Raw genomic sequence first — 15,677 nt, forward strand, 5'->3', positions numbered from 1 at the left:
AATAAATCTAAGTCCTAGTTTTCAACTCTCTGGAACAACTATTGACTGCATGGAGCCCATAATTGTCCCAAAGATGCTTCTTCAAGAGGCAACTGGACTTTCTGGTTTTTCTTTGAAGACGTTTCACTTCTCATCCAAGAAGTTTCTTCAGCTGTGACTGGATGGCGGGGAATGGAAGGATTTATACTCCTTGCAGAGAGCTGGTCATTTGCATTCTTTTAGTGAGTCTTTAAGGTCACCTGGAGATTTATTTGTGTCGTCAGGGTCACCTGAGTGGTGCAAATGGGTGTGGAGCCTTCTTGGAATTGTTGAAAGGATTGTGTTGTAGACTGGAGATAGATGATGTTATATCCCTGAGAAGCGAAACGTCTTCAAAGAAAAACCAGAAAGTCCCGTTACCTCTTGAAAAAGCGCCTTTGGGACAACCATGACCTGGATGACTGAGAATCTCCATAGACATGGAGCCCCTGAGTTTCTTATGATGCTAGCTAGGTGATGTCATAAAGCTACCAGTCTAAAATCATTCTGATTTGCTTCAACTTGTCCTGATATTAATGCTTCCCAGAGAGAGAAAGCCTTGATGGCATCTTGCAGCTTTTCCTGTAGGAATTCAGGAACCGCTGTAACAGCAATCTTTGCTAAGCACTGGCTTTTCATTGGCTCCAGAGAACATATTCCTTTACCATACAAGAACACCTGTTGCTGCTGGGATGATTTTCATGCTATTGGGATGCACTCCTGGTGTTCTTTGCTCATCCTTCTTGGAAGTCCCAAAGGTGCTTTTTCAAAAGGCAACTGGACTTTCTTTGTTTTTCCTTGAAGACGTTATGCTCCGAACCGGTTTGCTACCGGTTTGCTGGCCGCGCATGCGCACTGCGCACCAAACGTGCACTCTGAGCGCATGTGCACATGCACAGTACGTGCCAAAAGGAGGCTTGGGAAGGTAAGTAGAACAGTGGGGGGATCAGCTGTGGCACGCGATTTAGCTTTGCTAGAAAGCAGGACATCCTGCTTTCTAGCAAAGCTAAATCCCGCGGCACAGCTGATTGTCAGAAATACCTGTTTGCCTGAACTGGTAGCTTTTTTTTTTACTATCGGTTCACTTGAACCGGTAGTTTTTATCACTACCGGTTCACCCGAACTGTAGCAAACCGGTAGCATTTCACCCCTGCCTGAATGACTAAAAATCTCCAAAGACATCCCTCTTGGAATTATCTCACTGTTTCCATGATGAAGAACTGTAGCAGGACTTAAGGAGAGTAGCTTCACTTTTGTAGCATATTTATTCCACTCTGTTAAAAGCAGTTTTTACTATAGACTTTCCGTGTGTCCTTTTTGCATACATTCTGTTGGGAGAGTCATCTAATACGCTTTCATATGTGGATTGCATGTTATCTTCCTGAACTAATTTTACTTTCCCTCTAGATTCTTGCACTTCTTTCCTTTTCTTCCATGTTCTCTCTTTTGAATCTAATAACTAATGTTCTGTACCATTTTCTCTCACCAGCCTTGTACTTTTGACTAATTCTCTCTTTCATCACAATTAAATCAACGGTGCTTTTGATTAATTCCTTTTCCGTGTGTGCACATCGAAAGACTTACAAGGTCAAAGCAAAGAGGCCTTTTTCTAAGCAAATACTTACCCAATAATTGCCATTCTAATTCCTCCTTGGGTTTTCAAGTAGTTGAACAACTTTTATCCTTCCTACCCATTTCACCTAACCCTTTCGCTGGACTGCATTAATTCAGAATGTTTTGTAATTGTCCCAAAAACTTACCCCTGGTTTTTCCATCGTTGTAATGTACTGGAGCATAACATACAATTATCAACAACCTGTGAATTCTTAGTTTCAAACACATGCAATCTAGAAGGTACCAATTTTTGTTTTTGACATGCACATTAGCCCTTTTGTTCATAGTTAAATTCATAACTTCACATCCATGCCTGTATACATTAATTCCATATGACCAGGCAAATGTCATCTATTTTTCTTTCATTTTATTCATTATTTCATATGTTGATCATTAATTCCTCTTCCATTGTGAGTCACAATCTTCCATATACTATGGTCAACAACAAATGGAACTATAAGTATTGACCCCATTACCTATCATGGCTTCGATCAATTGAAGCTCACATAGATAGAGAAAGCATAAATTAGATTACCATGCTCAGTTGTTTCTCTGTCACATGCAGTATTCCTTGCTAATGGTAAATCACAAATGCAAGCAAGACAGTTTTACTCCAGGTGGGCTCACATTATTATATACAAGATAACTTTTAGATTGGAGAGCCTAAGTTGCACACCAACATACTGCTTTCTACATCTCATGGACTGGAAGTATGTGCAGTGTACTCAGAACATACCTTCACTTACCTGCAGCTTTTTAACAAATATACTCTTTCATTTAAAGTGACTAATTAAGGATTATATGTTTATATAAAGCATGCAATTATTTCTCTTTCAAAATGTCTATGGGCCTTTGCTTTATATGTCCAACATCAATTTTCTAATCAAATATTTGTTTTGAGAATGAAGGGAAGAATGACATTTGTTCAGACACATAATGGTAAACCTTCAGCAAATTTACAGGTAAAAAAATCTATCAATAATAAATATAGACAGCTTTTCTAAAACAATAAAAAAATCAATTCAAAAGTAATATGATCCGAGTCATCTCCTTTTTCTCAAGCTTTGAATTGAGACTGAAAATTAATTGTTGTGTTCTTAACTTTAGAAAGCTATATTTTTTTTATGCCATTATAATCTGCGACATAGTGATGACAATAGTTAAAAGTTATATTAAGGCAAAAGAGACCCAAGATTCAATTCTCCAGCTGACCTCCACTGGTTCTGCTGTCAATACCAATCCCATACCTGATTTGGAAATCTTTTTGTTTTCCTCCTGTAAATGAAAGATTTAAGGATATTTGAATTTAAAAATCTCTTTAAATAGATTTAAAATAATTAATAAATTTGGCCCGTAATTTAAAACTTGTCAATTTAAAATCAGTATCAAAGTTTTAAAATCAACCCTAAAATCAAGACAGACCGTCTAACTGAAAAAAGTAAGTTTTTAGGGCCCGACGAAAAGTCCGGAGGTCGGAGATCACTCGTATCTCTGGGGGTAGATTGTTCCAAAGGGTAGGTGCCACCACAGAGAATAACACACAACTCAAAAATCTCCTGGAATTTATTAATAAATTGTTATTGAAATATAGTTCAGAAACTGAACAAATTATAGTCTGTAAGATTAAACAGATGCAGAACCTAACCAGAACAACCATTGTTGGATATACAACAATGGGAGCCTTGGTAGTACAGTGGTCTAAAGCACTCTGTTATTAAGACCAGCTGCCTGCAATTACTGCAGGTTCGAATCTCGCCAGGCTCAAGGTTGACTCAGCCTTCCATCCTTTCTAAGGTAGGTAAATTGAGGACCCAGTTTGTGGGGGCAATAAGCTGACTTTGTATAAATATACAAAAGTATGAAGGCTATTGCTTAACGCATTGTAAGCTGCCCTGAGTCTTCAGAGAAGGGCGGAATATAAATCAAAATTAAAAAAAAAAATGACAAAGTTAATGGAAGACAATTGTGGAAGTTGAGCTGTTATAAAACAAAACAAATCTTAAAATGGAATTGTCTTCTCTACTAGTGTTTTTAGGTTAAACATCACTAAATCTTACATTTCTAAAAGTAAGTAAATGGAGTTGGCTCTGAATATGACAACATCTGCCAGGACATTTTATGCCTTTTATGACATGTAATTCCCGCATTAGGAAAAATGACAAACTAAATTACGGGAGTATGCAATAATGTCAAGAATAATTTTATTTTTGAAAAATAAGGTGATGACAAATTGAATTCAACTTAGAAACAATTCATTTGCTATAATTCTACCATGGACTTCTGATTTCTCTTAACATAATGCTTGGTTTCTGTCCATTATGGAATGCCATCAGACTGAATGAAGAGAGCCTGTTCTATTGTGGTGCCCCCAGGATAAATGGAACATCAGTCTGACCCTGTTGGCCTTTCGTAAGGCCTTGAAGACCTCTTCTCTTATTGAAATGGGAAAGAAAGAAAGAAAGAAAGAAAGAAAGAAAGAAAGAAAGAAAGAAAGAAAGAAAGAAAGAAATTTTAATATAAGATTTATTGCCTCTCTTGTTAGGTAAAGATAAAACTTTTTAGTTCAGGTAAACGGCTGTAAATTGTTTACTATTATTTGTAATTCTTATTATACTTATGCTCATTCTTGATGCGATCTTAATAATAGTTTTGATCACTTTTATATCTAGTGTTTTTTTGAAACTCTTACTCAGTATTATATAGCATATAATTTTATCTTTAGTTTTTTTTATGTAGTCTTTGCTTTTCATCTGGGTTTTCCTTCCTTCCTTCCTTCCTTCCTTCCTTCCTTCCTTCCTTCCTTCCTTCCTTCCTTCCCTCCCTCCCTCCCTCCCTCCCTCCTTCCTTCCTTCATACATTCATACATTCATACATTCATACATTCATTCATTCTTTTTAAAACATTTAAATAGCAACTCTAGATCACTCTCAAGCAAAAGTTAAAACAACATATAAAATCAAATTAAAACTTAAAACTAAACAGATTAAAATATTAAAATCCACAAAAACCAAATGCCAAGTCAACCTTAAATAATGTACCATTAGTCAATGTTTTCCCAGCGCTATCATTTTTGAAGGTTTCATATTTTATTAGTTGAAATATTTTATTTAATAGTTCTAATATTTTATTATTAGAAGAAAAAGAAGAGCATTGACTCTTTGTGGCACAGTAGAATAAGGTAATCATATGCAACCTCAACTTTTGTACTTTTACATATACAAGCCACTCTATACATGGCTTATTTTCACCTCACTTCATCTATTTTTTTTTTCCTTTTAAAAATTTAATATGGCTTATATATTAAATTTTTATAAGAACAAAAATAGATGAAGTGAGGTGAGGTGGTTTGGTAGAACAGAAGCCACATATAGAGTGGCTTGCAGTTTGTTTTTATAATATATATTTTTAATAAAAAATTGTATAACCAATCAAATTCCAAGGGTTGTAAACCAGTCCCCTTAAAATTACAACTTGAGTTAATTTTCTTGAGGTCTTCTTTCAACTTTCACTGCAACATGACTCCTGGTAACGTATATTGTACAGAATATTTGTAAACTAGTAATAGTTGCCTTCCCTGACACAAGAGAGGTATTCCCAAACCAATCACTGTGATAGTTGGAGAGTATCCTCAGGTGAAGGCTTCCAGCATTCTCAGATCCAATCTTTGATCCACCTCTCCCAAAGGTCTTCAGCCTCACCTCTTTAGTATATGAACCAGAAAGTGGTGCCTTAGGATACTAACCTTTGAGTGACAGTTCTAATGCCCAATCATCAAATGTTCTTAAAAAATGGCACACGATATAAGATATAACTGGATTACATAAATAACATTGTGTCACAAAAAATTGCTTCAGGCAAGAGTGCCTTATTCGGCAAATTCAGGAACAAATTCACCTTGTACAATTGTTTTGCTTTGCTTTTTCTTTCTACCTAAAGGGGATATATTGGACAGAAAACCATATACAGAATTGGGCTCTTTAGAGGAGTGTGTTGTACACAAAAACGATGTAAACCAGGCTATTTTATCATGGAGATTCAGCAGTAGAAAGAATAATGGGCATGAAGGAAGCTCCCTTGGATGCCAGTTTTGGAAAAATATATGATAAAAAGACTGTCTGCCTCAAGGCCCCGGGGACCTGTGTTTTCTCTGATGTCAACAAGACGCCTGAGAGCAACTTGAGTGCTTTTCACTGACAACTTTGCTCTGTTTGGTCACCATGGCACCGAAGCTTGCTGAATTCTGGCTTTCTGTAGGAATCTGTGGGACGAGTTATATTACCTCATGTCTTAAAAACAAATCTGTGGAGGAACTATATTACTGTACTTCAGACATAAAATTCCAGAAGTAAAATTTCCCCACTAAGAAAAAAAAAGAGAGAAAATATTCTGAGGAGTGATCAGTGGTGGATTGCTACCGGTTCGCATTGGATCTAGTGAACCAGTAGTGGTGGTGGCGGGAGGCTCTGCCCACCCGCCCGATGCTTCTGTGCAGAAGTGCCACGTGAGCGAGCGCACACACACCCACGAGCGAACCAGTAGCAACGGGATTTGGAACCCGCCCCTGGGAGTGATAACAAAGTGTTGAATTTATGGGACCTTGATGAAGTAGCAGACCGATTCAACTGAAGGAGTGCTTGGGAGTGGGGAAGAGCAGGCCACTAAGAAAATGGCAGGCACCTATGCTGCCTTTTGCTCCTTCTATTTGAGTCTTTCCTCCAGTGTCAGCTGGGCAGAGTTTAAAGTTTAATCTCCATCTCTCTCTCTCTCACTCACTCCTTCCCTCCCTCTCTCTTTCTCCCTCTCTTTCTCTCTCTCCAGTCTCTCTCTCCAGTCTCTCTCTCTCCAGTCTCTCTCTTTCTCCCTCCCTCCCTCCCTCTTTCTCTCTTTCTCTCTCTCCCCCCAGTCTTTCTCTCTCCTCCCTCCCTCTCTTTCTCTCTCTCTCCAGTCTCTCTCTCCCCCCTTCTATTTCCCTCTCCAGGCTCTCTCTCTCTCCAGTCTTTTTCTCTCCCCCCAGTCTCTCTCTCTCTCTCCCTCTCTCCCTTTCTCTCTCCAGTCTCTCTCTCCCCACTTTCTTTCCCACTCCAGGCTCTCCCTCTCTCTCTCTCCCTCTCCAGTCTCTATCTATTCTCTCTCTTCCCCTCCCTCTGCCAATCTCTCTCTCTCCCCCTGCCCCTCTCCAGTCTCTCTCTATTGTCTCTCTCTCTCTGTCTCTTGCTCAGAACAGCAAAGGAACAACAACAAACACAGAGCAGCAAAATAAAAGATGGGGGGGTTTCTTTCCAGAGATGGAAGAATATGGAAGAAAAAGAGGAGGCCAAGCCAAGCCAAATGCTGTGGAGGTGCCACTGCCACTGTGGCCCATTAATAAAGAAGAAAATAACAGTCCCAGAGATAGAGAACTTAAAGATGACCAGGTTCTGTAAGAATAAAACACGGTTGTATACTGGTAATAGTAGAATAGTAGCAATTGTAATGGTATACTGGAAGTAGAAATGGTACACTATAGCACAAAAATGCAGATAATACCCTGTTTCCCCAAAAATAAGACATCCCCTGATAATAAGCCCAATTGGGCTTTTGAGCACATGCACTAAAATAACCCCCCTTGAAAATAAGCCCTCCCTGAAAATATTTAAATGCATGTGCAGCTGGTCCCCATTTCCTCTGGTTAGGCAGACAGAGCTGGAAATCAGGTAAGACTGCAAGAGGAGCCCCGTCTTGCTCCATGCTCTCCAAAATAATAAGACCTCCCCGAAAATAAGGCCAAGCGCTTATTTTGGGGTTCAAAAAATATAAGACAGGGTCTTATTTTCAGGAAAACACGGTAGTACAGAGTATAGTATAATAGAATATAGTATAATGAACATTGTATAGTATAAGTAGAAATAGATAAGTAGTATAAGACAATAGACAGAAAGAACTCACATATATGTTTATACATTTTGCTTTTGAAACTTAGATTTTTCAAAGTAAAACATCTCCCTAACCTTTATTACTAGACCCAATTGTCTAAGGTTCAGTGCTTTTGATGGATCTTTTGAGACTGAGTCAATCAAATTGGGTATAGTTTTTTAAAGAGAACCCATGACAGTGAGATATTGAAAAAGGAGATAAAAACAAAGGTGCAGAGAGAAAGTATGTGAAGGACAGAGAAAGTAATATCTTCCGTCTCCTTTCCCTTTCATATAAAGCCTCATCACATAACAGTTTATTCTTAGGTGTTAGTCACCTTAATTCTTTGTAAAAGGCATTAGCTTCTCAAAGTCCAAATAACATTACTGTACAGTCAAGAAGTATTTGTGAATGTTTGCTAAATATACACCAAAGGGATTCTTCTCAGTCTGCTTTCTTTTCTTCTTTTCTATTCATTGGCTCATTACTTCCTAAAGCTGTGCTGGAACAGGAATTGAGGGTAGGAAACAACTGGGCTGCTTCATGCAACACAAGCCTGTGTGTGTGTGTGTGTGTGTGTGTGTGTGTTGCATGGTGTGTGTATGAGAGCATTCACACAAGGGGAGAGAGTAACAGCACCTCTTTGGACCAGCTGCTCCATCCATCTGCAGCTGGGTCTAGGTGCAGTGATCTACGGTCAAGATCTGTATGGGGAGTATTTTTATAGCAATTTTACAGCAGCTGGTCTGAATGGCAATATGCAAAAAGAAAAAAAGAAAGAATCATATTCCCAGCCATAGGGAACAAGCTTAACGAAAACAAATAAACAGGATGAAGGGAAAAAAAGTATTGTTGGCATTTTAGGAACATTGTGTGTTAAATTTCCGTAACTTTGCCAAAAAGTGGCACAAAATGAGGCTGAAAGTGAAACTTTGAACGTGTCTGTTCTTTTCTAACAAGGGTTGCCTATTTTTAAATCCCATTATACCGACTGCTTATTTTCTAACCATAACACAAGGGTAATGTTCAGATATGCATATGATGGCCTAGATCCAGAATCTTCCTGGTTCTAATCCCACATTTATTTTTCATTGGAGGAATAGGGAAGAAGGAAATCTTTGTGGATTTTCCTTCTCGTTTGATCTCTGTAAACCTTAAACCTACAGCATCTTCAGACAAACTTCATTCGGGGGAAAAGCAGGCTCTATCCCAAACTCTGGACTGAGTTCATGCATCACCCAAAGGCATACCTAACTGCTCTTTTGTTGACTGATTGCATTTATAATCTCTATGTTTTCACAGAGCTTGCTGAGATAGATTCGGTTAAAAAAAAGATTTGCGTGATACCATACATGAATCCAGTTGTCATGTGAAAGCTTAAACCTGAGTTTTCCACAAATCAAAGGCATCGCCTGGTCAACAAACAACAATGGCTGCATTCATACCATATGATAAATAAAGGCCACCCATCTTAAGTCTCAGCAGGATGTGTAAGTCAAATACAGAGTTAATATAGTACCCTAGTTTGTCTACATAAAACATAAGAGATTCTGGAAAGATTTGTCCCGGTGCCTGGAGGCCGTGCAGGTCTGGATGGGGAGAAACAGACTCCGACTCAACCCCCTCCAAGACTGAGTGGCTGTGGCTTCTGGCATCCTGATATAGCCTGCTGGTGCCATCGCTGGCTATTGGGGGCGAGTCATTGGCCCCCACGGAGAGGGCTCGCAACTTGGGTGTCCTCTTGGACGTGCGGTTGTCTTTAGAAGAACATATGATGGCCGTAGCCAGGGGGGCTTTTTATCAGGTTCGCCTGATCTGCCAGTTGTGTCCCTTTCTGGATCAGGACTCCCTGCGCATGGTCACTCATGCCCCCATCACTTCCTGACTGGACTACTGCAATGCTCTCCATATGGGGCTCCCCTTGAAGAGCATCCAGAGGCTCCAGCTGCTCTCCAAAATGTGGCTGCGTGGGTGATTATGCATGGGAGGTGGGGCACTCCCATGTAACACCTCTCCTGCGCAGGCTGCATTGGCTCCCAGTGGTCTTCCGGGTGCAATTCAAGGTGTTGATTAACAACTTTAAAGCGCTCCATGGCTTAGGACCTGGGTACTTACGGGACTGCCTTCTGCTACCGACAGCCTCCCACCAGCCAGTACGCTCCCACAGGGCAGGGCTCCTCGGGGTGCCGTCAGTCAGACAATGTCGACTGGCGACCCCCTGGGGGAGAGCCTTCTCAGTGGGGGCTCCTGCCCTCTGGAATGAGCTGCCCCCGGAGGTATGGGGGATCCTGGACTTGCGCACCTTCCACCATGCCCTGAAGACTTTGTTATTCCAGCAAGCTGGGCTAGACTAATTTTAACGGTTTTAAATTTTAAATTGGATTTTAATGGGATGTTTTTAATTGTGGGCCAAAGTATTTAATCTGGTTTTAAATTGTTTTTAACTTTTATATTTATGTATTTGATCTTGGCTGTTCACCGCCCTGAGTCCTTCGGGAGAAGGGTGGTATATAAATATAATAAATAAATAAATAAATAAATAAATAAATAAATAAATAAATAAATAAATAAATAAATAAATAAATAAATAAATAAATTTTACTTGGAGCGTTGGCTACAGTAGTGGTTTTCACTTACCTTCGCTACCGGTTCGGAACTGTGAGCATGTGCATGCGCGCTCTTGCTTTGCTCATGCGCAGTGCTTTTGCACATGTGCAGAACCTTCTGCATATGCACAGAGCATCCGTGATGACATCCGGGCAGCTGGGCGGAGCTTCCCAATGCTGCTACCAGTTTGCCCGAACTGGGGTAAACTGGTAAAAACCCACCACTGGTTGGTTACCTTGTTCTGAATTATTTTTTTATTGTTCTTATTTTATGTTTTCTATACTGTGGTTACCCAGAAAAGGACAGCAAACAACAAATAAAGTCCAGGCTTAACAAGCATAAGTATACTGTGTTTTACATTTTGCTTGTCCATCTTTTCCTATATGGTGATAGTTAATGTTGTGTAATTTGAAAAGTAGTTCCTGGACTGTCTGTAATCTGTAACCAATGAGAGCACTTGAACTGAACATTGAATTGTATCTTGGGTTCCAAGATTAATCACCCAAAAATCAGAACAGGCTTTAGATGTTATTAGCCTCTCAAGAGATGAAGAAGGATGTTGACACCTTCTGAAGTAGAAGGTTTTACTTGGATAGCAAAATTAATTGTGGAGTCATGAAGAGATGTTACATTTTTAAGCAAACTGACCTAACGGGCAGGTGTAATGAGCCCTAAGTGGCAGCAAAGCAGAGAAATCGTCCATTGCCAGCATGAACTCAATAATTTCAGCATCCATGATGGATGAAGAGCTCATTAGTGAGTGGCACACCATCTACCACACCACAGTTTCCATGGTGGCTTCTCTATTATCTTTAATTCCCTTCTCTGTCCTTCCATCACTTTTCTCACAGGGGAGGGAGATAAGAACTCACTTTTCTTGGATTTTATGTTTCTGTAAATTGGGTGATACACAACTTGCCTTAAAAAAGAAATCAAACCGCATATAAAAATATTAACCTTGTCATGTTCAATCCAGCCTATTTTCCAGCTGCTTATTACAAGTGCCCTATCAACTCTGGGATAATTAACACCAGAACTACCCTCAACTATTTATTTATTTTTTTGTCAAATTTATTATTAAATTTATAGTTACCCATCTCATAGGAAATGACTCTCGGCGGCATACAACAATAAACAACAACAATTATATGAATACAAACATTACTAAAAATTAAAATATATTGAAAAATAAAATAAGCAAATCACAGGCATGCAGAGAGTAAAGATATCAATAGTGGTACCATCTGAAGGTATGACTGGTCTCCAGTGACCTCCAAGCCTAACCAGATCATGAGGAACGTCCGGAATATTAACAGGGATGGGGATAGTCTAGGTTTGGAGGGGAGAATACTCCATAAGACAGGCACCATGGCAGAGAATGCTCACCTCCTGGGAACCACCAAATGTATGTCCCTTGCCACATGCCTTCTCTGCCAGATCAAATGGTCAGAACTTTAGAATACTGCTTTTGAAAACTGTTGGAAGTATCATGTATCATATATTATTATCATATCTCTCATTCAGAAACTTGAAATCTAGGCTGTGCTCTAAGACTACACTAACCTAGGAAGACAAAAACTGTGGTTGAGTTTACCACAGAGAGCTGGACATTTTTTTGCCCCAGAGCTTCCCCAGAAGAATATACTGTCTGTCTGTCTGTCTGTCTGTCTGTCTGTCTGTCTAGATGATAAATGATAGATGATAGAAGATAGATAGATAGATAGATAGATAGAGATAGAGAGATAGATAGAGAGATGATAGATAGATGATAGATGATAGATAGATAGATAGATAGATAGATAGATAGATAGAGATAGATAGATAGATAGAGATAGATAGATAGATAGATAGATAGAGATAGAGAGATAGATAGAGAGATGATAGATAGATAGATGATAGATAGATAGATAGATAGATAGATAGATAGATAGAGATAGATAGATAGATAGATAGATAGATAGATAGATAGATAGATAGATAGATAGATAGATGGATAGATAGGGATGGGAATGCCTTGCAGGGTCTTAAGGTACCTATTATACCCCATAAAAACCCATTTTTGATGGCCCTTGAGGTGATAGAAGTCTGCAATAACCTTATTTACTTAACATGGCTTCTTGAATAAATCACACAAGGCTGGGTTCCCATAATTATGATTTACAAAACATAGCGACAAATTTTATTTTTCTTATTATACTAGAACTTAGTACGCTCCATGAACCACAGCTGCAATCCTACTTATGCCTCTTTTGAAGAAACCCCATTCAGTTCAATGGAGGTTATTCCTAAAGAAATTTATGTTTGAATGCAATGAAGTTTGGATATTATATGATACATCATTCCCCTAGCCCAGAACCTGCTCCTCTGAGTTTTTAGTAGAAACTGTTAAACTGTAGACAATATACTGCTAAGTATATGCTAGAACACTGATATCTTGGATGGAGAAAACCTTACTGCACTATTCAACAAACCCTCTCTCTCACAGACTCACACACATTTATAGGCTTCTGAAGAAATATTCTTTGGGCAGTTATGTCAAGGATTCAGGATTAGCATGGTCTGGTGTGAATGGATATTTCTCATTTTCATTGCAGTGCACAATTTGGGCAGAAGAAGCTACAAAATGCTATTGTACATTACACAGGAAAATCAGGTCTCTTTAGTGCTTCACAGTCAGTGGTGACAGTCTGTCTTTCTCGGGCTTGGTGCACAGGGTCAGTTTAAAACCCTCTGAAGTGCCAAGAGTGCCATCTGCTCTTCCATCTGAAATGGGAATATTTTTGCTCGCTTTTTGTTGCTGTTGTTGTTTTTCATCTTGATTTGGTCTTTTGGTGTTTGTGATGGAGCACGTAGCCCAGATGCCAATAATGAGGAAAATGTATTAAGTGATAAAAAGGCAGGGGGAGTGGAGGGTGGCTGGAGAAATGAAAATGAACGAGGTAGGAAAATGGAGAGAGAAGGGGGGGGGGGAATCAAATGGAGAGAGAAGGGGGGGGGGAATCAAAATAAAATGGAGCTGATTGCAATATTCAAGCCAGGTGTGATTGTGAATGTAAAGCATTATCCTGAGAGCCTCTAACAGTGAGAGCCCATAATCCGGTACATCTGGGAAAGTGTTGGTCAAGGCAATCCTGAACTCTCTGCCAAAAGCATCTTAAAAGATATTTTGTGGAAGGTTCCAACTTCCCATATTGTGCAGCTGCTGTTTATTAGTGATACTCACATTTTATCCGTATCCTATCAGTTCAGAATTCTCTTAACAGGCTGGGTGGAGAAGATAATTTTTTTTAAAAAAATCTCTTTGATACAGCCTCTTCCCAACATTTTTGGGACTTGTAAGTCAAATCACAATAACTTAAAAACGATAGATGGAATGAATGGAAATCTTTAAATCATAGGGACCCTCAGAGATTTCTACTTGAAGCCTGCATGTTGATTGAAAGACTTTCACAGTAAAGAGGAAGATGGCTAGAAAATATAAAAGGATATTACATAACAAACTTTTCCCCATCCCAGTATCCCCAGGAATTTTTGTACTTTGTAAAAAGACTGGAAAACATATCTTCACGAGCACTATTGTTACTCCTACTTCTGTCTTCCCTTTTGTCTGTTATTTTTATCCAGAGGATTATGTTGTGGTAATTTACTGCATTGTTACAAGGCCTCCAGATCTGATTAAGTATTTGTATAGCGCAGGGGAACAAACACTAAATGAGGCAAGTAGCTGAAAAAAGACTACCTGCGCTATCCAAATACTAACCAGAATTTCCTTTTGGAATATCTCTCATTATGATTACTTTCCACATAAAGTCTTGATAGGCAGAATATTATTGGAAAATATACGAATAACTTCCTTTGTAGAAAGAAAGAGAAAAAAACTGTAAGTATCTTGGGGTCATCAAGGGTTTGCAAAATATCTTTAATCTGAGTTCTATAGCTGTATTAATTTGGCTATTCTGCTTTGCAAGATGTGAACTTATTTCAGGTGTCCTATTTTGTGTGCGCATCGTTATTTTCCTTGCCACTCAGTTCACTTTCACCATTGCCTATCCTGTGATTGTTCAATTTCACTAATGACTTAATCTAAACATATGCCACCAGTGGTGGGTTGCCCCCAGTTTGGACCGGTTCGCAAGAATTAGTAGTAAAACTGGCGGGAGGCCCTGCTCACCACCCTGGATGTCGTCATTGGCAATCTGCGCATGTGCAGAAGCAAGGCGTGCACATGTAAACGTGAAGCATGTGCGTGTGCGCAATCCTGTTGCAAACCAGTAGTAAATGTAAGTAGAACCCACCTCTGTATGCCACCAACAGTAATCTGAGGACTATCATCTATGAGGACATAAGTTTAATTATACTTTTCCTGAACTTCATTTTATAGCAGCTGATTTAACATATTTCATATCACCTTTTTCTTTTAAAGTTTTTTATTAAATATACAGTTAAAAACATTGGACATGGTGCGACTTTTCTGGTTCAAACATTTCCATCAAGTTTTACCTTACAACAAATACAATTCATATTCAATATATATATATGTACAGTCTATCAAAATTCAGATACCTAAATCTCTTCGTTTGTGAAAATTTCAATACCAATACAATTTTCAATACCAATACAATTCCTACCTATCACATAATACTAACATAATAATTTTCCAACTCTCGACTTATCAATATTTCTTTATCCCGACATTCCTCCTCATATCACCTTTTAATTACATTTTCTAACAAACCAATCCATGCTAAAATATTTTTTACAGGTAGAGTCCCATCTAAACCTTTTATGTCTTTGTTACAGCAGAGTTTCACCATAGAAAAGATCATCCTATTCTAGGGAAAGGGCTCTTGAATCAAGTCTCTGTATCCAAATTAATTTGGATCAAACAGGATTGGCTGTGCTACAAATGAAAAAGAGTGCAAATCAAATCCTCAGTTGCAGTATCTTTCAGTTAGAATAAATACCTATTAACTATTGATAAATGCTGCATTATGTGTTCAACTGTCATTATTTTATAAGTCACTTATATCACACTCCTTTGTTATATGTAACATTATAAAATCCTTCTGCAAAATTGAATATTGCATTGCACACGTCTTTGCTTTTGGCATTCTTTATTACATTCTTTGTAGTTCGAATTGCTGACAATGAGTATTTTTTTAAAAATGCATGAGCCGTTATTTTGAAATATGATAAAATATAAAAACCATCTAGCGATATTAAACAGAAAGCAGAATGGCTTTGCATTTACATGCTTTGATAATTATTTGAAATGTGGGGGGGGGGGAATCCACCCAAGACAAGGACAGCATGGGAAAGGCAAATGTCCAAATTGAACAGGAAGCAAGAAGTGAGAAAACACAAAACACATCTCCTAACAACTACAATAATAACGCAACTATTGTAAATCTACATTTTTCCCCTCAAATTACATTTCTTACAAAAGATATAAAAAATTATACATGCTAAACTGAACATATTAAAGAATAATAATTCTAGAACCAAGGATAGTACACAATCAGTTCCTGAAGGCCTTTTGAAAAAA

This window comes from Pituophis catenifer, unplaced genomic scaffold (genome assembly GCF_029215685.1).
Source record: "Pituophis catenifer annectens isolate HBS135680 unplaced genomic scaffold, rPitCat1.0.hap2 SCAF_1, whole genome shotgun sequence".
Taxonomy (NCBI): Eukaryota; Metazoa; Chordata; class Lepidosauria; order Squamata; family Colubridae; genus Pituophis; species Pituophis catenifer.